This window comes from Centruroides vittatus, unplaced genomic scaffold, assembly GCF_030686945.1.
Source record: "Centruroides vittatus isolate TY-2023 unplaced genomic scaffold, ASM3068694v2 contig_1777, whole genome shotgun sequence".
NCBI classification, from domain to species: Eukaryota; Metazoa; Arthropoda; class Arachnida; order Scorpiones; family Buthidae; genus Centruroides; species Centruroides vittatus.
The window spans coordinates 602,737-625,235 of record NW_027121088.1 but is presented as its reverse complement, the minus strand read 5'-3'; the positions used below and the strand labels follow the sequence as shown (position 1 = coordinate 625,235).

The 22,499-nt window shown below is 32.2% G+C and overlaps 2 protein-coding genes and 1 pseudogene across 3 annotated transcripts in view; 1 reads left to right on the top strand and 2 right to left on the bottom strand.

Annotated features, from left to right (window-relative positions):
- The window catches only part of LOC136969360 (centromere protein F-like), a 352,144-nt gene extending 334,658 nt beyond the window's left edge, over window positions 1-17,486 (bottom strand). Inside the window, exon 1 of the mRNA XM_067263490.1 lies at window positions 17,476-17,486. The gene's annotated coding sequence lies outside the window, so the exon portion shown is untranslated. The remainder of the gene's footprint in view (window positions 1-17,475) is intronic.
- Window positions 1-22,146, bottom strand: part of LOC136969370 (CCHC-type zinc finger nucleic acid binding protein-like) — a 42,362-nt gene extending 20,216 nt beyond the window's left edge. For both annotated transcript variants that reach the window (XM_067263507.1, XM_067263508.1), the window contains exon 1: window positions 22,024-22,146. The gene's annotated coding sequence lies outside the window, so the exon portion shown is untranslated. The remainder of the gene's footprint in view (window positions 1-22,023) is intronic.
- On the top strand, window positions 8,606-9,621 carry LOC136969386 (uncharacterized; annotated as a pseudogene).
- Window positions 22,147-22,499: the final 353 nt, after the last annotated feature.

The following is a 22,499-nucleotide window of genomic DNA, read 5'->3' as shown; positions in this document are numbered from 1 at the left end:
CACATGGCCTGGGACCCAACAAAATTTTATAGAGAAATTCCTCGCAAAAAGATGGCAAATCAGCTTACGAATTTTAATCACTATGGAGTGAAAACTAGGTTCATACGAGATCAAAGCCTGAAGTGCACTAACTGAGTCAGTGTAAATCACGCAGCAACGATGACCTTTCCTATTTATATACTTTAAGGCTAAATAAATAGCCTGCAACTCCGCAGTAAAAATGGAAGAATTCGGTGCTATTTGTTCTGCCACGATTTCATCCTGGCAAACAAAGGCTAAGCCAACATAGTCATCCGATTTAGATCCATTGGTGTATATAGGAATTAAATTCCTGTCACGATGTTGAATTTCTGCGAAGTGCTGTCTATAAACGTAGTCTGGGGTGATTTCTTTTAGAAACTGCTTTAAGCTTAAATCAACGTTTATCACAGGAATTGACCAAGGTGATATATTATCGACCTCGACCTGCAAAATGTTGCTTGTGTCCAGGTCGATCGTGCTGCTTACATTCTCCATTCTTATGTCAAATGTAGGGACACTACTTGGGCGAGCTGCAAATAATCTCTTCAGCTGACTATCTGAACAATCAGCTAAAAGTTTATTTTGAGATCTCTGTTTAATGTAATAAAAAAGAGACAACTGTTCTCTCCTAAGAGATAGTGGAGGCTCATGAGCATCCATATACAAACTTTGTACAGGAGAAGTTCGAAATGCACCAGTGCACAAACGCAATGCTTGATGGTGGATTGGATCCAGCATCCAAAGAGTAGATTCTCGTGTAGAGCCATACACAAAGCATCCATAGTCCAGCTTAGAGCGAACAAGGGCCCTATAAATCCTGAGCATAGAACATTTGTCTGCTCCCCAGGATGAGCAGCACAGTACCTTTAAAAGCTCTCAGTACTCTCATGACCTTCCGTCCCACACTGTGCGCATACGCTTTTCCCTCGGCAAGATGTTTGTGAATGTCCAAATCGCTGGCATTTAAAGCAACACAGCGGATTTGGAACATATGGGCGAACTGGGCAGCGCAGATAACCGGCTGTAATAACAGATGGCAAAGTCGGTTTATTAAATGTCAGAATAAGATGTTTTGTAGGAATCAACTTGCCATCCCGACGAATGGAGATGCGTCGGACAGCAGTGACGCCTTGGTCTGAAAGACCGATCTGGATATCTGATTCATCTTCAGACATCAGATCGATCTCAGATATCACACCACGTGATGAATTCAAACTTCCATGTGGTGTGACTGTCACTTCAATTTCTCCTAAATTCTTTGTAGCTAAAAGTTTTGCCGATTGTTGAGGTGAGGCAGTTTCTACAAGTAGGTCCCCTGACCTCAATTTCTGTGTTTTCTTCAGGTGCCCAATGGTTGATTCGAATAACTTCTGGATCAAGAAAGGGGAGCATTTTGACAGAGGTTTTTCTCCAGTAGCATGCACTATCAAGTAGCATGGCTGACTGGAAGTATTTTCATTTGTGTTTTTTGGCATGTCTGGATTTTTTAAGGTTTTAGAATCCATATTTAAGAGTAGATATTCAGCTCCTAGTGACCCCACCCACCATGGGGCCCAACAAGGGGATGCCGTCACATGAGAGGATCCCATAGACCGTCACACCAGGGTTTCCCAGGAGCTATACCCTCACAATGCAGTCGAGAAGAGCACACCTTGTCTGATGTGTCCGCCCGGTCTGCATCGATCGGTTGACTCCAGGCTGAGGTCAAAAATGACTCAACGACCAGCCGATTGACTCAAACGGAGCCTGATTTGAGCCTCCCGTTTATCCGAAGCAGAGGCCAAAGCAGTCTGTTGGGAACGTTATGTTGCCCCTCAACTACCAGGATCCCCTTTTCCGGCATACGAGTCACCACGCACGGCAAACACGTGGGTGGGCGTTCAGATCCCAGGGATGGTAAAGAAAAGTTACTAAACCATCTCTGGGAGGTCCCCTCACCACGGACAGGAACCCACATCGAGGGGGAATAGCATTGTGATTGTTATAATAAAATACGTTTAGTCCAACATGAGCAGCCATCTTGAAAATCATATGATGAGACAAAAACAATGGTGTCACGAAAAGAAGTTAGCATAGATAAAAGAAGCTGACTGAACTAGCTAGAATTCTAGCACTGGGAGGAGTCAAGCAGTAGTTAGAAACGAGTTCAACAATGCAGCATAATTAGACTTGGCAAGAATTCTGTGTTACTGAACACGGCCCAGCTGAACATACACAAGTTGCTATATTATGCAAAAAATTGAAAATGGCTAAATTGTTCTACTTCTTGAGTGGTCCAAATAATATGTTTTGCAAGTTTTTAATTTTGTCGATTGTTTTTATTTTATTAAGTAATCAAAAGGTATTTAACACAACAAACAAAAATCTATAACAAGACTGCTAGAAATAGTTAAATTTGGTGAATTAACACAACAAAATAACTAGCAGGAATAAAAATTAATTTTAATTTTATAATTAATACTTGTAAATTATAAAATTCTAACAAAATGTAAATAAATTAAAAGCTTAGATGAATTTGAAACCATAGTTAATAAATGTATTGTAGCAACCACATTATGCTTTAATATAATTTTTAACCAGTTCCTTAAAAAACATTAAATCAAGTTTCTACTGTATATGATATTTCTTTTAACACATTTATTTTAAAAAAATATTAGGAATTCTCCTAATATTTTTTTAAACAGTTTGTAGCTTTGTTACTAATTTTTTTCCTCTCTTACAGGAAAGGCATAATTTATTGTATTTTCTGAATAATTATTCTAGAGAAATTGAAGTTTTTGTGTGAAAGACAAGATTTTAGATACTCGGCATATTTTGACTAACTGCAGGTGTTTTAAATTGCAACAAGAAAAATTTTTTGGTTATACTGTTCTCTCCAGGGACATGATTTCTCTGCTTTAAATTCAGTTCAACTGCTGATGAAGTTCGGGAGCGTTTGTCAGTTTGTGGCTTTGTTACTAATTTTTTGTCTGTTATAGATAAGTCTTTGATATTATGATGATCAACCCAAAAAAAGAGTCATATTCTCCAAGTTTTAGGGAAGGAAAGGCCAGTAGAAGGAAATCCTTGAAAAGTAACAAAGAAGAATTTGCATATTTACTGAAAGAGGAAATTCTTAATCTTGGAGGATATGCACATTGTTGCAACTGCATATTGTCATTACCTGTAAAGTTGAAAAAGTCATTTCTAGATTAAATTATGTATCTGAGTGGCTTAAAAATGTGGATGAAGGTTTGGCCAATCTGGATATTAGTTTAGAGGGAGTAGACAAATAGGTTAATGCAAAGTACAGTTTAGTTGATCAAACTAACATTGTACAGTAGTTTAGTGATATTACTCATGAAAGTGATTTCTTAAATAATCAGTGTTGAATAAATAATATAACTATTTCCGGTGTTGAGGAAGTTTCGAATGAGTCATCTCTAGAAACAAAAAATAAAACAGTAGAATTTGCTGTCTTTTACAGCTGCCTGATGTTAAGATCACTTCCCAATTTACTATAATGGAAAAGAAATGGGATAATTCACCTCAACTAATTGTTTGTACTTTTGTTGATTTTTTGGGAAAATTTTAAAAAATGGGTTTTGGAACTAAAACCAGAGGGTTTTTATTTAAACAATGACTTTTCTCATAGACTGAGAGACATTAAAGCAAAGTTTTTGGTAAGCAATCAAAAGTTTTCTGGAGTGTGAATGGTGAAAATTGTTTATGATAAGCTTATTATTGATGGGGGAAATAATTTTATGATGCTGATTATAATTAAGTCAAGGCAGTTTTGTCCTAGCAGTTACCAAGTATGGGTACTTTGTTTTTAATTTGGAATTGTACTTAGTTCATCTAATAAACCTGATCGTTTTTGGAGTTATTTATTAAAACTTGATGTCATCTTCCTTTCTGAAACATGGTCTGGTTTTGCTAATAGAGATTTGGATTTAACAATATTTTCAAGGTCAATGAATCCAACTACTCAAAACTGAATACATTAATAAACACTACACATATAACCAATATCCAGCAAGAGAAAATTACAAGAAAGCAAACATTTTCAACTGTGTTTAACGGGCAGTCAGTGTGAGGATGCCTGTTAAACGAGATTGAAAATATTTGCTTTCTTGTAATTTCTTGCTGGATATTGGTTATAAGCATACTGTTTAATAAATGTTGTTATTATGCAGGTTAGTTACTAGCAATAAGGTCATAGTTTTCCTTTGTGGGTATCTATCAGAATGATCTCATCCTTATAAAGTTTGGTGTTGAACTGGAAAATGTTTTAGTTTGATTTGTATATTTTAGAGAAAATAATTGCCAAATTATTTTTGTTACTTTAGTTGATCTGTTAATGAAAAGCAGTAACAATGTATTGATTGCCAATGATTTTAACACCATAATTGGTTTAGAGAATGATTTTTGAAACTTTTAGTAATCATTTTAATATTAGTTAATATTTAAGCAGAAAAAATCTAAAGATTTACTAATCGACTCAAATGGTATGAAGTTTGTTCGTGGAAAGTAGTTATAATGTTAGTACATTACACTAGCATTAAAGCTACTTTCACTTCATTATTTATATTTTTCCAATTTTAAATCAAACAATGTCAGTGAAAAGTGTATCTAAATTTAAAAATACAGTAGTTTTTCAAAGATCGTGTAAAATTAATTTCTAAAGAAAAAATTCACTTGAAAATGACCAAGTATACTTACTATGAAAATGGAAAGATAACAGAAGTAGAGCCATGGCTGAGAAATAAACCTAGTATTTTGGTAATAATAATTATTACCAAAATTAATTTTTAGGAAGCAAATTTGAAATTGAAGTAATAATTTTGTCAGATAAATCATTTTGATATTTCACTCTTTCAATATTTATATCACTAATATAAGAGTTAATAATCAAGGAATAACTTTCATTGCTTTGATACGTTAAGCAAATGTAAAAGTTAAATATTTTCCTGATGTTTTTTATATCTGTAAAACATGATTTTACATAGAATTGTATATGAAATCATAAACACAAATTCACATCATCTGTTTATAAAATAATATGGCTTTTTAAATAACTTAGATATATAGAGAGGATGTCATGCCAACAACTTTACTGATTTAAGAGAAAAATTCACATAAAGAGGAATTAAAGAACATTTTAAGAAATGTTTTAATATCCTGCAAGCATTTTCGACATATTTATAAACATCATCTTCAGGCAGAATCAGATTCAAATAGGTTTTCGAACACGTTTTTAAATTGGAACAAAAACAGCATTAGCTGTTTAGAAGATAAGTTTAAAAATAACATATTAGATTTAAAACATGCGTAACAGTGTCACGCATGCACCTTACTGCACAGAGAACAAGAACAGTATTAGCAGTTTAGAACATAACACAAAACTTAAGAGTATTAATTTAAATACGCATAACATCATTGTGCATACATCTTACAGCGCAGAAAACAGGGATGGAAATAAGCTGTTTTAACAAAACAGGTTTAAAAATATTAAAACACTGTTGTGTATGCACCTTGCTGTGCAGAGAAGGCAAGGGTATAGAAACAGAGCTAATGCAGGTGTTTTAACTGTTTGTACAGACTGATCGAAATCCCGGGCAACTCAAAGATGGAAAAGTTGCAAGGAGACAGCAATGTGATGAAGAGGGCCTCCCAAATGTACACCAAATTCTGGTCCTCATAGCACCTGAGCATCACTCCATGATCCCAAAGAGGAGTGTGGTGGTGCTGTGCAACCATCTTGGACAGTTCGGCGTCACAGCTGCCCCCTGCAACAGAACGTTGATGTTCTGAAATGCAGCTAGCTAGCATCCTGGTGGTCATCCCTATATAGTGGGTGCGTGCCTCAAACATTGGGTTTTCCAATGGAATAGAATATATGCCCAACTTTTCTAGGATTGAAACCACATCTGTCGTTACATAAAATCCTCCTCGGACTAGAGGGGTAATGGTTAAAAGTACGGCATTTTGCTTAAATATGGCAAATCCGAGCGGCTGTGAGGTGGCCACAAAACGGCAGAGAGGGGCGGACTACTATCCAGTCCCTTGGACTACGTAAAGTAGTAGCTAAGAAAAGGAATCTTTTAACTCTGTTTAGGATACGGTTGTATTTGTTGGAGCCATATCCTGCTGCACATACCGCTGTGCAGATGATCCCCAATTCAGAATTAGTAAGATGTGTGGAAGACACAAAAAAAGGCCCTTCTGATCAAAGAGGCTATGGCAGGGATAATTGGGGGAATGCTACCAAATTTGTGATATATGGAGAATGCCAAAGCACCCTGGAACTTGGAGATGTCCAAGTATAAAAATGCAATCTTTTCTCCCAGATTCTTTTTTCCAGGTGAAGCTGACAGAGGAATATACACTCATCAGGTGTTGTTTTAATATCAGAAAGGAGTTGGATCAGTCCAAACAAAACAGTTAAAACACCTGTATTAGCTCCGTTTCTATACCCCTGCCTTCTGTGCACAGTAAGGCGCATGAACGACAATGTTTTAATATTTTTAAATCTGTTTTGTTAAAAACAGCTAATTGCCATTCCTGTTTTCTGCACTGTAAGACACATGCACAATGATGTTATGTGAATTTAAATTAATACACTAAGTTTCGTGTTATGTTCTAAACCAGTGATTCTTAACAGGGGGACTGCCAAATTTCCTTCAGAATATAATAAAGAAAATTGATGTATAACCGAACATCGTGTTGAAAAGTGAAATAAGAAAGATAAAGTTTTCCTATTTAGTTTTATTTACTTATTTTTTATTTCTTCCTACATACAACTTTGTTAGTACAGAAGAAATAAATGCAAATATGCTACTTACACCACAGTATTTACTTCTTTTATTCCAAGCAATTCTAAGAAACTATTAATATTTGGAATTTTAAAAATAATTAGGAAAAATAGTAGACTTAGTAGCAGGCTTTGAAAATTTAAATATTTTTGCAAAAAATATACAAAATCTTTACGACAAGTTGTGGATGTTTTAGTTTAGTTTTAGCATCGATTTTGGACTGATTTATTGACATGTTTCTTATTTTATTTTTTTGTTAAAAATTAATGAGTTTTCATGTTTAATTGTGAAGTTCTAAACAGCCAATGCTGTTCTTGTTCTCTGTGCAGTAAGGCGCATGTGGAACACTGTTAAACACTGTTACGTGTATTTTAAATCTAATATGTTATTTTAAACTTGTTACGTTCTAAGCAGTTAATGCTGTTTTTGTTCCAATTTAAAAACTTGTTTGGAAACCTATTTGAATCCAGTTTTGCCTGAAGACAACATTTATAAATAAGTCAAAAACACCTGCAGGATATTAAAACATTTCTTAACATGTTCTTTAATGCCTCTGTATGTGAATTTTTCTCTTGAATCAATATGGCTTTTCTTAAATAAAAAAAAAACAAACAAAAAAAGCAACAAACAACACTGATGGTACAGATTATCTGTAAATTTTTATATAGTAAGATCTCGTTTAGTGCTTCCTCAATTAATGCTGATTCAATATAATGTCTTCTACGAAAAAAAAATTAATTACACTGCTTCTAATTACCACAGCAATTTTGTTGATTTCTAAATAATACACAAACCAATTCCTGAACACAAACCAATCAGCAAAAGATGGTAATTTGTCATAGCACTGTATTTCCCCTAAATCTGTTTGTTTGGTGCAGTTTTGAAAAAAAAATATATCATCATGGATGCCATAGGCAATATTGACTTCGTTTGGCAAGAATTAAGTGATAAATGCATGAATGGAGTGTGGAAAAAGGTATAGCTTGAGGTATACAATGATCTTCATCCCAAAAAAATCAATCTTACTGTATAAGAATTTATAATATACTTTTTTTCCATTTTTCAGATTTAAATGTCATTGCTTTACATCATTCCTTTGGAACAATGTCAGTCAGTTTCTCTCTTACAATCAATAAATAAAGTGATAACTGACATGTGAATAAAAAAAGTGACAACTACAGATTTTATTTGATGACATCTGTTGTTCATCTAATCTCTCAAAATTTTTAATAGAATATTTATTATATGTTTTAGTGATTCATTCAAAGATACAATTTTAAATCTCTCTCAGTTTCATCCATGACAATCACTGGCTTTTTATCTACTGAAAATTGAAAAAAATTTACACATTTTTTTTCTAAATAATGACTCCACTGATATGAAAAACACTTTAACATAGCATACATTCCACCAAAAAATTTTGCAAATGTAAAAACTAAAAAAAAAACTATAAATAGTTATTTTTAATTCTTATATTTGCAAAGTTATTGTGTGTATGTATATGTATATATATAGGAAATTTTTAAAAGTATCTTTGATGAAATATACTGGTTTTTTTCTTCTCTTCCTTTCTACATACAAAACACTCCTGACAAAGTTTTGTTTTGAGTTTAACACATCACTCAATAAGTCTCCAGTATGACACATAAGGCAACACTGTTGACAGACCCATTTAATTTCTGGATAGTACCAACCTTCAAACAATACATGTCAAAAATTCATGGCATTCTGACAATTAATTTACAGGTTGCAGTGGTTTTAGTGATCCCAGTTTTGCAATTTTCGAAACAATGGATTAAAAAAAATTTCGTGTGTTGATTAAACATTGTTTTTTGATGGGGAAAAATACTGTTGAAGCTAAACAGTGGCTTGATAAGCATTATGGAGACTCTGCACCAGGGAAATCAACTATTATTGACTGGTAGGCTGAATTTAAATGTGGTCATACAAACACTGATGATGCTGAATGCTCTAGTCACCCAAATCGGCAGTTGTTCCAGAAAACTAAAAAAAGTCCACAAAATAGTTTTGAAAGACCGCAAAGTGAAGTCACGTGAGATAGCTGACACCTTAAAGATATCAGAAGATAGCGTGTTTACAATTTTACACGAAAATTTGAGCATGTGTGAGTTGCTTTCAAAGTGGGTGCCACGTTTGCTCATACCAGACCAAAAACAACAACGTGTCGACAATTCAGAGTGCTGTTTGGAGCTGTTCAAGCGAGATAAAAAAATTTTCTTGTGTCGGTATGTGACAATGGATGAAACATGAATCCATTGCTACACACCTGAATCAAAAAGATCGTCAGCTGAATGGACAGCAGCCGGCAAGGTTATGGCATCTGTATTTTGTTCACCAACTATCTTAAGAAAAGTAAAACTATCAATAGCAAATATTACATGGCACTATTGGATTGGTCGAGTGTAGCAATCAAGGAAAAACGCCCTCATATGCAAAAGAAAAGTGCTGTTCCACTAAGACAATGCCCAGTGTCACAAGTTGATGGTGACACTGGGCATTGTCTTAGTGACAGCAACAGGCAATGGTTACATTGAATGAATTATGCTTTGAATTGCTTCCTCACCCACCATACTCTCCAGATCTGGCCCCCAGAGACTACTGGCTTTTTGCAGACATCAAAAAGATGCTCCAGGAGAAAAAATTTGGCTCAAATGAAGAAGTGATTGCCGAAACTGAGGCCTATTTTGAGAGCAAAGACAAATCGTTCTACAAAAAAGGCATTGAAAAGTTAAAGGAGCATTGGAATGAATGTATCACTCTTGAAGGAGAGTATGTTGATGAATAAAGTCGAATTTCTAAAAACAAAAAAGTTAGACCGGAGACTTATTGAGTGATGTGTTACTTAATTTTTAAAACTAAACTTCAGTACTGTTAAAATGAGATTTAACAATTATTCTTGTAAAATCAGAATTTTATTAAAAATTTCTTTTTCTCCTTTTTAAACATCATCAAGGAATCATTTCAATTTGATTTTCTGCCATTTTAAAAAGTTTAACATTATGAACATCTTTATTCCCAGACTCAAGGCATTCTTGCAGCTTTGCATTTGCCTAACTAGAAGACTTTATGCATATTTATCCAGTTTAGTTTGTACCTTTTTTTTTCTTTTCTTCTTCTTCTGCAAGTTCTTTCCACTATACTGTTCTAATAATTCAAGAATTTTCTTTGTTTGACATTGTACATCTTTTTCTTCTATTAGATCTTTTTTATGTAGCAAGTTTGCATTCATCATACATCTCACAAGCTCCTTTGTAATGGAAACAGTAAATTTTTCCATTATATTGTTTCATATCACAGTACTCCTATTGTGTTTCAAAGCTTAAAAAGTAGGAAAATTAGGATAAGATGGTTAAATTCAAAACTGTACAAAATCATAAATTGCAGATGATATTTGATATATCATCATCTCATTAACAAGGTAAGGAAAGATATTTAACTTAATACGAAGTTAAAATTAGCAATAATGGCAAGATAAATTCAGTCACTTTTATAACCACGTAAGGGTTTTTCGGACAAATAAACTGAAATGTTATGTCCTTTCAATCCAACACTCACCTGAGTTCAAGAATTACTCAAAAGGCAATTAATTCTCAGATATTTTATTCAACTGTTTATTATACTTATATATGTTACAGTAAAAACCCATTTTTAGTGAAAATGCATTTTAACTAGTTGAAACTAGTTTTTACTGGATGTCATTGTTAAAACTAGAATTTACTGCTAGTCAAAAATGAATTTGAGTTAAAACTAGTTTTAACTAGACAAAACGAGTTTTAACAAAATGGCTTAGTAAAAACTGTTTCGACCAAGGTCATTCAGCTAACACCGAAGTTCCTATAGTGTATGATGAATTTCGTATTGCTTTAATATCTTTAGTTTTAAATACAATATTTTTCAATGCATTTTATTAGAAAAATTTATAAGAAAAAAAAAAATATATATCAGAACTGACACACAAACTTGATAATTTGTAACATTTTGTGAAAATTAACATTGTCTAGTTACATAGTTGTTTGCTGGCACTGAGCCAGAAAGACAGAATATTGTTTTGTACAATTCGATATAACACTTATGCATGTATGTTTATTCGTTGTGAAATTATCACACATTATATCAAACGTTTGTTTGAAATCAAAATTTTATACTGCTATCAACTAATATAATGAATTATTATACTTTATTCACTTCATATCGAACGAGATTATATCTGTTCTTAATAAATTTTACAAAAATCGATATTTACCAAAGTAACGATCAATCAGTACCCTCCAAGTTTTGCTTAAAAAGCCAGGGTACCGATCGATCGGTGTCTTCAGGAACAAAGGGTTAATTAATGTTAATAACACAGATGTGTGACCAATATCTTCAATAAATATCGTATTAAATAATACAAATGTTTTAATCCCATTCATCACTTTATTTATTTCCCCCCAACATATTTATGTAACTAAAATTAGTTTTAACTAATGTTAAAAGTTAAAACTAGTTTTATCTAAAATCAAAACGTGTACAGCAGTAAATTCTAGTTTTAACTAGACAAAACGGGTTATAACAATGACATCCAGTAAAAACTAGTTTCAACTAGTTACAACGCGTTTTTTCTATAACATATATACATTTTGCATTGGAATTCTTGCCAATCCCTCTTCAGTAAAGGTACTATCTGTGACAGAGTCTACACTGATATTTTGGACTCTTCAAAATCAATCACAATAACAGTAGGTAGATTGATTGTTAGAGCTGCCGCAAACTAGTGCTTTGCGAGAGCAAAATGCTAGCAAACATGCTCTAGCACAATGAATGATGTCAAAGGCTCCGCCTCTCTCTTCTTACTCATGTGGTTTTTCCTTTGCTAGAGCAGCGATACAAGAGTACTCTCACTGTTCACAGAATTCAACAACAAAAGCAGTTATGCTAGCGAGAGTGAGCAGAGGAAAATGGATGATTACATAAACATGCCACATATCAAAAAACAAATAATAGAATTTTATTGATGTATGTAAATTACATGATTAATACATTCAGTATTGAAAAGAAAATGGTATAAACATTGTATATTAAAATAGTAAATAGTTATTTATAAATAGGCTTAACTAGTAGGCATATTTTTCCCATGCTGTTTCAAAGTTTGGAACGAAAACTGACTGATTACATGTATAGGTTATAATAAAATCTTTGTTCTATAGTTTATCCATGTCATGTGAACTATGTTACGCGAGCAAACGTTGTGTAGTTTGTGGCTGCTTCGTGCCCAAGTAGCTTACCAAGCAAAAATGGCCCATAGCATCATGGGAAAAAAGGCAGGGCTTGGGAGCATGATCGAGCGAGCGTACGCTAGCTCTTGCTTCCTGTAGTTTGCAACGACTCTTACTGTGATTAATTTTGAAGTGTCTGAAATATCAGCGTAGGCCATCGCAGATTCTACCTTTCGCAACGAGGGACTGGCGAGAATTCCAATCCAAAAGTCATGTATTAGTATAATAAACGGTTAAATAAAATATCTGAGAATTAATCACATCACGTAGGTATCATGGCTGTTTTTGAGTTGCTGTTGATTAAGATAGTCTCATCACAACTGATTTATTGCGTCTCTCATAATAAATACTTGAAATCAGGAACATCTTTTAGAATAACCCTTTAATTTGGTGCAAATAAAAGCAGAATTTACTGACTATATTGATCATGGAGTTACTGTTGGTTAACATTTTCATCAATTTACAAACATTTTATATTGTTAAAAAGAAGATAAAATATGGAAATAAAAGATATAATCATAGTTTCTGATTCAATGTCAATAATGTCACAATTTTGAAATAAACAACATGACTCAACTAAGGTAGTCAATTTCATATGATGCCTACAGAGTTAATTGTAGATTTCAGGTTCTTACAGCATATTCTGATTTAAAGAATCATTGTAATCTGCACATATTTTGTTACTTGTTATATATTTATTATATAATGTCTTAATTACTTTCATGTTTATAGCTGTTTGAGATAAAAAAATCATTTCTATTCTAGAAAATAAATTATTCTTGTTTATATTCATGTTTTTCATATAAATTTTAATTTTTTCTTTGTTGAAAACCGTACGTTGCAAATTTACAATGAATGATGTTACATTTTTTTTCTTATAATCAGTAGTGTTGTGCTGAAATTTTTATACTAAATTATGAAATTGTCTCCCACTCCATCAGCTATCAATACACTATGTTTCAATATTAAACTGCAAGTTGCTATAAACAAACCATACAACTTCAAACACAAACTTGCAATGGAGTCTTATATAACTCATATGACATTAGATCTCAACCTAGTGCAAATAATATTTATCATACATGGCAACCATGTTAAACACAGGTGCTCCTCTACTTACTTAAGAATACTTAAGAATAGGTTGGGTTTCAATGTTTTGTTGTAAGTCAAAAATTAACCTAAGAAGTACATTTATACACAGAATAACCACTTATTGTTAGTGTTTGATCCTTCAATATACTTAATATGATACATTATTCTCATTTACCTGCTCAAAACTGCTTATTAGCAAATATTTCAAACATGGTTTTTTACCTAACGTACTTAGTTCTATAATGTGTAGATTAGTTTCCACGATAAAAGAGTGACACTTCTTGCATTTATCTCCATTGCTTTATTTACTATAGTGCTTCAAAACTGCATCCAGAACATAAATCACAAAGCTTATAAAAATTGCAAATAGAGAAAAATGCCATTACTCCAACTCCACCCAAGAGCAGCATTTGGGTGATGTGCAAATGAAAAATGGCAATAGGAAATAGAAATAAGCTACATTATTTATTTATTACTGGCCAAAGACTGACTTCAACACCACTCTAAACAATAAGAGAATTTTGCATGAAATTTAAATTTTAGATGTTTAGTCAAATTTTTCGTACATAAGAGAGCTCCTACATAACAAACATGTTAAAGAATCTGATCACATCATTAGTTTGACATAAAATTTTTAGAAATAAAATTAATTATTATACAAGAAAATAATTAAATACATTCTTGAATTATTATATTTTGAAACATCATTATTAACGGTACTTGATTGCTAGCTGTTCTCAATTAGTTGTATGCTCTTTAGAACAAAGTTGCTATTGAGAACATATCATGCAAAAACACTCTTCTTGATGAAAAAAGTATATTTTTCATCAAGAAGAGTGTTTCTGTATGATATGTTTCTACAATTTACAAATAATATGCATTTTGGGTTTTATGCCTCTCTCCAGTGCTTATTTTATTATGTATATTGGTAAAACTAAAAATTATAGTGACAACTGGAATAACTAATTATTAAAACCATGGGGTAGAACAAGTAAAACTAAAAATAAAAATAAAAATATTCTGATTAAAACATATAAAAAATTGACTATAGTAAAAACAAAAACTTTAAAACCAATAAAAACTGGTTAAAAACAAGATGTAAAGGCTTTCACTCATTCTTAAGTTTAATCATAACATTAAATATTAAAGATATATTTTCTCAAAAAAACAAAAAATAAAATCAAAAAACCCATCTAATTTAATAAAATGATAGTCAGATTGGAATATCATCTTAAGTAAATGGATAGATTGAGGCTCCTAAACTTGGATAGGGAGAAAAAACTAGCATTTTTATTTTCACTAGCCTCAAACTGAAATTTAGCATTTCCTTCAATTAAGTATCTACAATAATACAAGAAACAATCTTAGCAACATCATAAGTATCAGTGATTATTTTTTTATCACCAACACAAACCATAGATAACTTTATTTGAATACACATTACTACATCACAAATTTCTATAATGTCTATATTTCTGCTAATTGAAGAAGCCAAACTGGATAAGATTTATCAGTAAGGCTTGTAATAGAAGAAAAATCTTTGCCCCTGCTATATTTGTAGAAAGTTTTTATTTATTTATAAATATTTCAATATAATTAGTTTGTTTGTAATCCTATATACTTTATTTTCTGCATTTACAAACATTATTCTGAGAAGGGATCAAAAGGTTTCAGATTTCAAAGGGGTCTAAGGTTTAAAAAAGATTAAAAAACTGATTTAGAGATTGTAGCTATTGTCACTAGATAAAATCCAAACACCCAAATTCTGACAGAGTGAAATAACCAGAACTAAACATATACAATCATAAATTAGGTAAAAAAATAAATAATTCTTACAAATATAAACATAATGATAGCTTTCTAAGGCTAGATTTATTATACTGTTTTAGGAATACAGATGAGCTATGAAATCAGTACATCACTTTTATTAAGGTTTTTCCTTGTTGGTATGCATTTTAGACAGAGTCCTTCAGCCAACTTATTCTAATAGTAATAATAAAAAGATAAATAAAGCACTGATATATTACATTTACATCAGTTCCAGAAGCTATACCTATTCAGAATACCTATGCTAATTTATAATTATATATAAATTAATAATTGTGATTTACTGGCATGTTTTTCTATTTTCTCTTGTATGCAGCCCACATCAGTTCAAAAGTTTTGAAATGTGGCCCTTACATTGAAAAAGGTTGCCCATCCCTGACAAACCATGTTGAAGTTTTCCTTTCCCTTTCTTGATAACAAACTTTGTATACTCCAATCAGTACATGCTAACAATAATAGCACATTATTACAGAAAAACCTGAATTACAAAATTATATTATACTCAGTTTCACGTATCTAAAAGCCTTTTACCGGTGTGCGTATCATCACTCTAAACCAATTTTAGTTACAAATGTTTTCGAACCAACCTTAACAGTAATTCTTCAGGTAACGATCCCCTAATGGAATGCGCTTCGATTCTAAGTTGTGAAGAAATATGATCCGGAACGTTGTCCCATCCTGATGACATCAATCTGGACTTGCGTGCTATGCTTGTCATGCTCTAATTTATCATTTTATCTAGTAGGGCCTGCCATGCCGTCGATAGTTATCTCGTCCTTGTAGTTAATGCAATTACCTTCATTAATAGCATTAAGACATATGTAGATCGTCTCCAGTCATCTGAGGTGGTTAGTGCGGTGGGTGGTGTGAATGACCTTTGCCTGGGTGAAAATGGGTTCAATGTCAGGGTCCAATGAGTAAACAGTTATAGCAGTGTTGTTTCTTCCATGGTTAATATCAGCTACGTGCTCTTTAATACGCGTTTCGAGGTGGCGTTTGGTAGATCCTATGTATATCATGCTTCTGTTACACCTGTGATCCATAATGGGGATGGTGTAGACACTGGAAAGTTTATTTCAGTCTGCTGTATCTTTTGTGTTCCTTAACAATTCAAAAATTGTAGCACATCTTTTAAAAATAATACGGATATTCTTTTTTCTGACGATCTCCTTGTACAAGGATTTGAGAACTGGGTTATACGTGATAGGGATGTTGTTACTCGGAGTAACGTAGAGAAGTATGTTACGGTCTGCTTCCTGATGTTGCATATTGTTGCGCAGCTTCTTAATAAGCCTGAGGTAACCATGTCATTTGGTTATGGCTTTGATGCGTTTCATTTTGGACCGGAGTTCACTTTATATTATATTCTCTGAGTTACTTAATGTATTTGATAAGTTTAATCAATGTTACACACTTACATTTTAAACTTACTATCACTGTTAATATTTTGAAAAATATAGTCAATATGATGAAGAATCACAAACCTACAGATACCATGTTAAAATAACAACCATGGGCTCCCTCATGTTAAATACAGTACCAGGAACTGTGAATTTTTAAACCAACATGATTATTCACAATGTTTACATTTTTATAATTTCTAAATGTATGATTGTAAAAATGAAGGCTGTGAAAGAGATACTGTTAAGATAATCTGAAAAAAATCTAATATGGTAAACTATCAAAGTACTGTAGCTAATTTGCATCAATTCTGATCTAATATATAAATAATGAGATTGTTGAGTACCGGATTTCATGACCTGCCCATGACCGAAAATGCACATCAGGTTTTTCCTTTCAGTTTCCTCATTTGCAAGACTCTTGATGAAGGAAAACCATTTGTTGACTGCTATAAACAATTGTGAGACTACACGAATTGACTACTGTTTCAGAATAGCCAGATGAACACTGGCTTTCCAATTCCTGTTATTCCAGGGTATTTAATATTTAACTGACACACCAATCAGAATCATCCATAAAAACTGAAAACAATATAATCAACAGTTGTAAAATTTATAGTTTTAAAAATATTGCATGTGTCAGAGCATAAAAATGCCACCAGTAAAAAGTCAAGTCCAAAAATGCCAAATACATCAGTATACAGAGAAAATACACTCTGGTACTCTTGCTGCTATCAGAGCCACATCAAGTTCTGAAACAAACCAGTCCAATTCAAATCTATCTCTGTATGCAACATCACATAGATATGTGTCTCCTGGCTTTCTTCATCATTTATATTAGCTATGACCAATTGTTACATAAAAGAAATATGAACGAAAACAATGTGAACTAAGTGCTATTGCTTCCAAGTCATGGCGAGAGTTCATATCAGAAAAGGAAAGAGTAAAAACATGAAAAATAGAAGAAAAAGAAAGGAGGTAAATGGAAAGACTGAAGAAAAAAGCTGAAAGATCTTCCAGAAATGTAATGGCAGAGGGAGAAAACAGAAAAAATTCTTGCATCACTAAATACAAATAAAGTACAAATAAATACACTGAGAAGTAAAAGTGTGCAAATTGTGCTGTGGATTTACACAGGTTATCTAAAAAGAAACCGAACTTTTGCTCTAGAAATATAACTAGATGGCACAACTAGCATTAACGGTCAAATTCAAAATTTTGAATTTGACCATTAATCAATTATCAATTGTGTGCAATTATATTTGAATTGATTCATAATAATCCTGTGTGGCATGAAATGCAAGGGTTATTTTGTGACCCTCATCAGAAAATTGCAGTGAAGCAATGTGCCAACATTAAGTTGTGTAAAACTAAAGAAAACTTTTATGTTACTGAAATAAGTATATGGGGATGATTATGATTGCCTAAAGCCAGAAACAAGTTTACGACTGGTTTCATCAATTCAAAGATGGCTGAGAGTCAATTGAAAATGATCCAAAAAGTGGTTGTCCGAAGACATTGACTATGGACAGTAACATTGATAAAGTGCAACAAATATTAGGAGAGAATCCAAATATGACCAGTAGAAGGTTGTCAGAAGAGTTGGGAGTGTCAAAGGACTCTGTCCACATAATTTTACATAAAATCATTTAAACATTGTTCCACACTCACTCACTGAGGATCAAAAACAAGTGTGCATTCATTATGCTCAGGACATCATCAAAATGGTTTGCTGCAATCCAAATTTTCTCAAAAATATTGTCAGAGGTTATGAGACATGCTAGACCAATGAGACCCACTGACAAAATTCCAAAGTTCCATATAGAAGTCATCAGACAAGCCCACAGCGAAAAAACTTCATTTCCAAATATCGCGGGTCAAGACCATGCTCATCTGTTTTCATGATTCCAAAGGTATCATGCACAAAGAATTTGTCCCAAATGGCCAGAATGTTACTGGAGAATATTATTTGGATATTTTGGAACATCTCTGGAACTGAATTTTATGCATACACCAGAGTATCATGCTCAAGGAAGCTGGACACTGCTGCACGACAACACACCCTTGCATAAGAGCACCACTGTTTGTCGGCTTGATCATCCACCATATTCTACCTATCTGGCTCCCTGTGACTATATTCTGTTCCCAAAACTTAAAATTCTAATGAAAGGGACTTGTTACAAGGACATTTCCCAAAATTGAGGTTGTTGTGACCACAGTACTAAACCAAGGACCAAAACAGGAGTTGAAAAAGTCCTTTGAAATACTAATTACTCATTCTGAACATTATATTGATGCACAGGAGTCTTATTTCAAATAAATAAACAGATTTATAATAAAATTTCTTGTAGTTTTTTCTTCCTACAGCAAAAGTTCAGTTTCTTTTTAGACAACCTTTGTAGATAGTGATACAGAAATGGATGAACTAAAAAAATGTTGGCTGTGATTATTGCAGCAGATATTACCATTTAAAATGTTAACCAATAGCAAGAACCCCTTATGATGTTGCTGCAACAATGCAACTAGTTTGAGATGCTTATATAGTAAATAAACCATAATTCACATAAGTGTTTATGTTAAGTTTTCCCACTTATCAAACTGAATTTATACAGATAAACTCTGCAGTTGGCGTATATGGTCAACAATTGGATCATCAGTTATTGGATTTGGGAATTTCTTGGTCAACTACTGGGTGAAGAGTCCATGTAATTAATTTTTTTTTCATAAAAAATGTTTTCTTTTCCACAACAAGTATAGAAAAAACTTCATTTTCATACACAGTAATACCCCAAACTTGCACGATAGGCGGGACTGAGCGATAACCACATAAGTCAAATTCACGTAAGTTGGGGTATAATTTCACATATAAATACATAGAAATTATTTTTAATTGGGGACGAAAAGTAAAGAAAACAATAATTTAGAAAAAAATGTTTAATAAAATTTTAGATAATATATATGTATAACAAATTATATTATTAAAATTGTAAACCGAAGTTATTTTAATGTAGAAGGCTTCGTAAAATCAGCAATTCTCAATCAATCTTGGTCGACCAATCAGCAATTCCCAATGGTTGTAGCTTTATCGGAGGTCCGCAGGTGGTGTGATGGTCTGACGACCAATCAGTGGATGTGCATTCAAACTCCAACAATCGCTTTCTTAACCGTCTTTTGTAACGGTGACCGTAAACCAGTTTAAAAAAAGGTGGGAATCATGTTCCTGCATGATTCTACCCTAACAAACACAAAATAAATTGTAGCTATGCGCCAATTCCACGTGACAAGTCCAAACATGTAAGCTGAATAATAATGTGGGGGGGGAGGTGAGTAATCAAGAGTTGCATGGCACTCAAACAAAAGATAAATCGACAAGATTTGAAAATCATGTAACTCCGGGTTCGTGTAAGTCGAGGTATTACTGTACAAGGTTTGCTTTTTGCATTACTACACATCGTAGTAAAAAATTGTCAAAGTCCAAAATGGCTTTAAACAGTCGACTGCTGGTGCCATTATCCTATGTGAAAGTCCTGTACAGACTTATGGACTGACCTGATACATATAAGTTGTAATGTTATGTCAATTAGTGACAATACTAAAAAATGATTGTGGTTTAATAAGTTTAGTTTTTGAAAGTTACCATTATGCTTATATTTGTAGTTTAATCTAGACAAGAAGCAAACTACAATATTTATTGTTAAATAATTCTTATACATTAAATTGATGACTATCAGCCTTAATAAACTATCTGATGCATTCATCTCATTTCTCGCTGTTAATTAATAATTCTATTAATTAAAGCTATATCAACTGCCGTATAACATCGGGGTATATATCGGAAATAATTTTATTCACATGATTTTCTTCTCTATGTCATTATAAACTTTCAGTTAATTTTAGCCAAACTTATCTAAAATTTGTTGGAATAGGTATAAAAATGATATAATCATTCCCATAAAAACAAAAATCCCCATTTCAATGACAGTTGTCTTCCAGGGAATAAAATATTTCTCAAGGATAAGATATTTCATGAATGAAAAATAAGTGTTGACTTTGCATTACACTTCCTCAGTTTAAAGAAAAACTAACTTGCTAAATTTATACTTTAGAAACATTATATACAGCAGGAAAAAAAAACCAGTAATTCTAAGGAATATAAAAATTGAAGAAACAATTAAAATATTAACTATGATTTTATATTATTCAATACATTTGTCATGAATCTGATAATTGTTAGTTCAATTCCCATTCAAAAGGCCAATCATATTTTTTCCCGTTTTCTTAGCTGCTTCTTTAGGTGTACAGTACATATAAGTACACACCAGGATTAATATTTTGATGTTATTTTTTAATTAATATCCTTAAAAAGCTTAGAGCTACAAATATTTAATTTTCATCTTAAGTATTTAACTTCTATAAGAAATTGATTAAATAATTTGAAAAAAAATTGTATTCCTATAGAAAATGTTTATCATCACACTCAAATCTTCACACACATCCTTTATTTTTCAAACACTTCAAATTATGAGTTCAAATAGAAATTAGAACAATCTGCATATTCTCATATTTTATGTATTAATATAATGTAAAACTTATCAATAAACAAAATTACAATACGAGAAAAATTCATAGTTTCCATTTTATATATCACATCACACGCTTCGTTCTGTTGTTATAAGCTATAAAATCACGTTTAGTATTTTTAATGGTTCCATTAAAATACTAACAAACAATATGATCGCAGCCATCACACATTTATCTCAACCAATTACTAGATAAATTTAATGATATAATAGAGAGAAAATTACAAAAAAAAATAATAAATAGGCGTGATCATTTAAAATTTGATCTTTGCACCCACGTGTCCCCTTTAGGGTTATATATGATCAAAATTTCCTCAACACTTAACGTCGCCTAGAAGCAGATATCGATAACCTCGAACCAGGAAACAAAAATGGCGTGCAAAGAATGTTAATACGAAATCAATAAACGTAAATCTTAAGAAATTTCTAATTTACATTCGACATCATACGCACTTTTTTTTTACTGGGAAATATAGCGGTTACTTGTATACAGCCGCGCTATTCTTGGAACCATAGACATTATCGTCATGGTGATTCCAAATATTTCAAATTTCAAAAATTCGAGTAAAAATGTAAAATTTGTATAAATTCAGAGTGAAAAAGTTAATATAAATACGTTTATTAAGTAAAGAAAGTTTTTAAAAATGTCTTTTAAGACATTTTTCATAAAAATATGTTAAGCCTTAAATCAAAACCAAGACCAAACGATCGAAGGAATTTTTTAAAAAAATTTCTCGAATTCAAATTAATTTCGAATAATTTAAAATCGGAATCAAATAATAAATTTGTGTTTTAAATTTCAATAAAAAGTTTAAATTTCGCTTCGTGTAAATCGAAACGTTTAAAAATAAACGGGATCTTAAAGGAAAGATAAGAAATCCAAATTCCTAAGCCTATCTTTAGGCCTAGCAAACGTTTGGCGCCTTCGAAACTTAAAAGTTTATTTTTAACGAACAAGTAATAAATATATTATTCGATTATAAATATTATCGTTTTAAATTAAATCATTCGTTACTTTATATTATTAACTTACCGAATTATGTGAAATTTCGTACACAAAAATAGAAAAACGTACGAACGCAATGAAATAACACGTCTTCAACTAAAAAAAAAAACTAAACCTTTGCACGTGCTAAAGTTTCTCATTAGTGTTGCCACTCTGAAGATATTATATCGTTTGGAAATTATTTATTACGATTACATGTTTAAAAAATGTTTGGTCGATTGTATTAATAAAATTTACCATATTTTATTTATTAATTAATAATAAATAATTTATTTTAAAATTTAATCATAATAATAATTATTATTTAATTAATTTTAAAATAACACTTTCTGGAACCTTTTACCGGTGTTAGACGCAAAACGAAAAAATTTCCGTTAAAATTTCCGTTACCGTCTGAAGAAGAACTACAAAGTTCGAAAACGTTAACGGAAATTTTTTCGTTTTGCGTCTAACACCGGTAAAAGGTTCCAGAAAGTGTTGTTACATCCCCGGTGTTCCTTGAT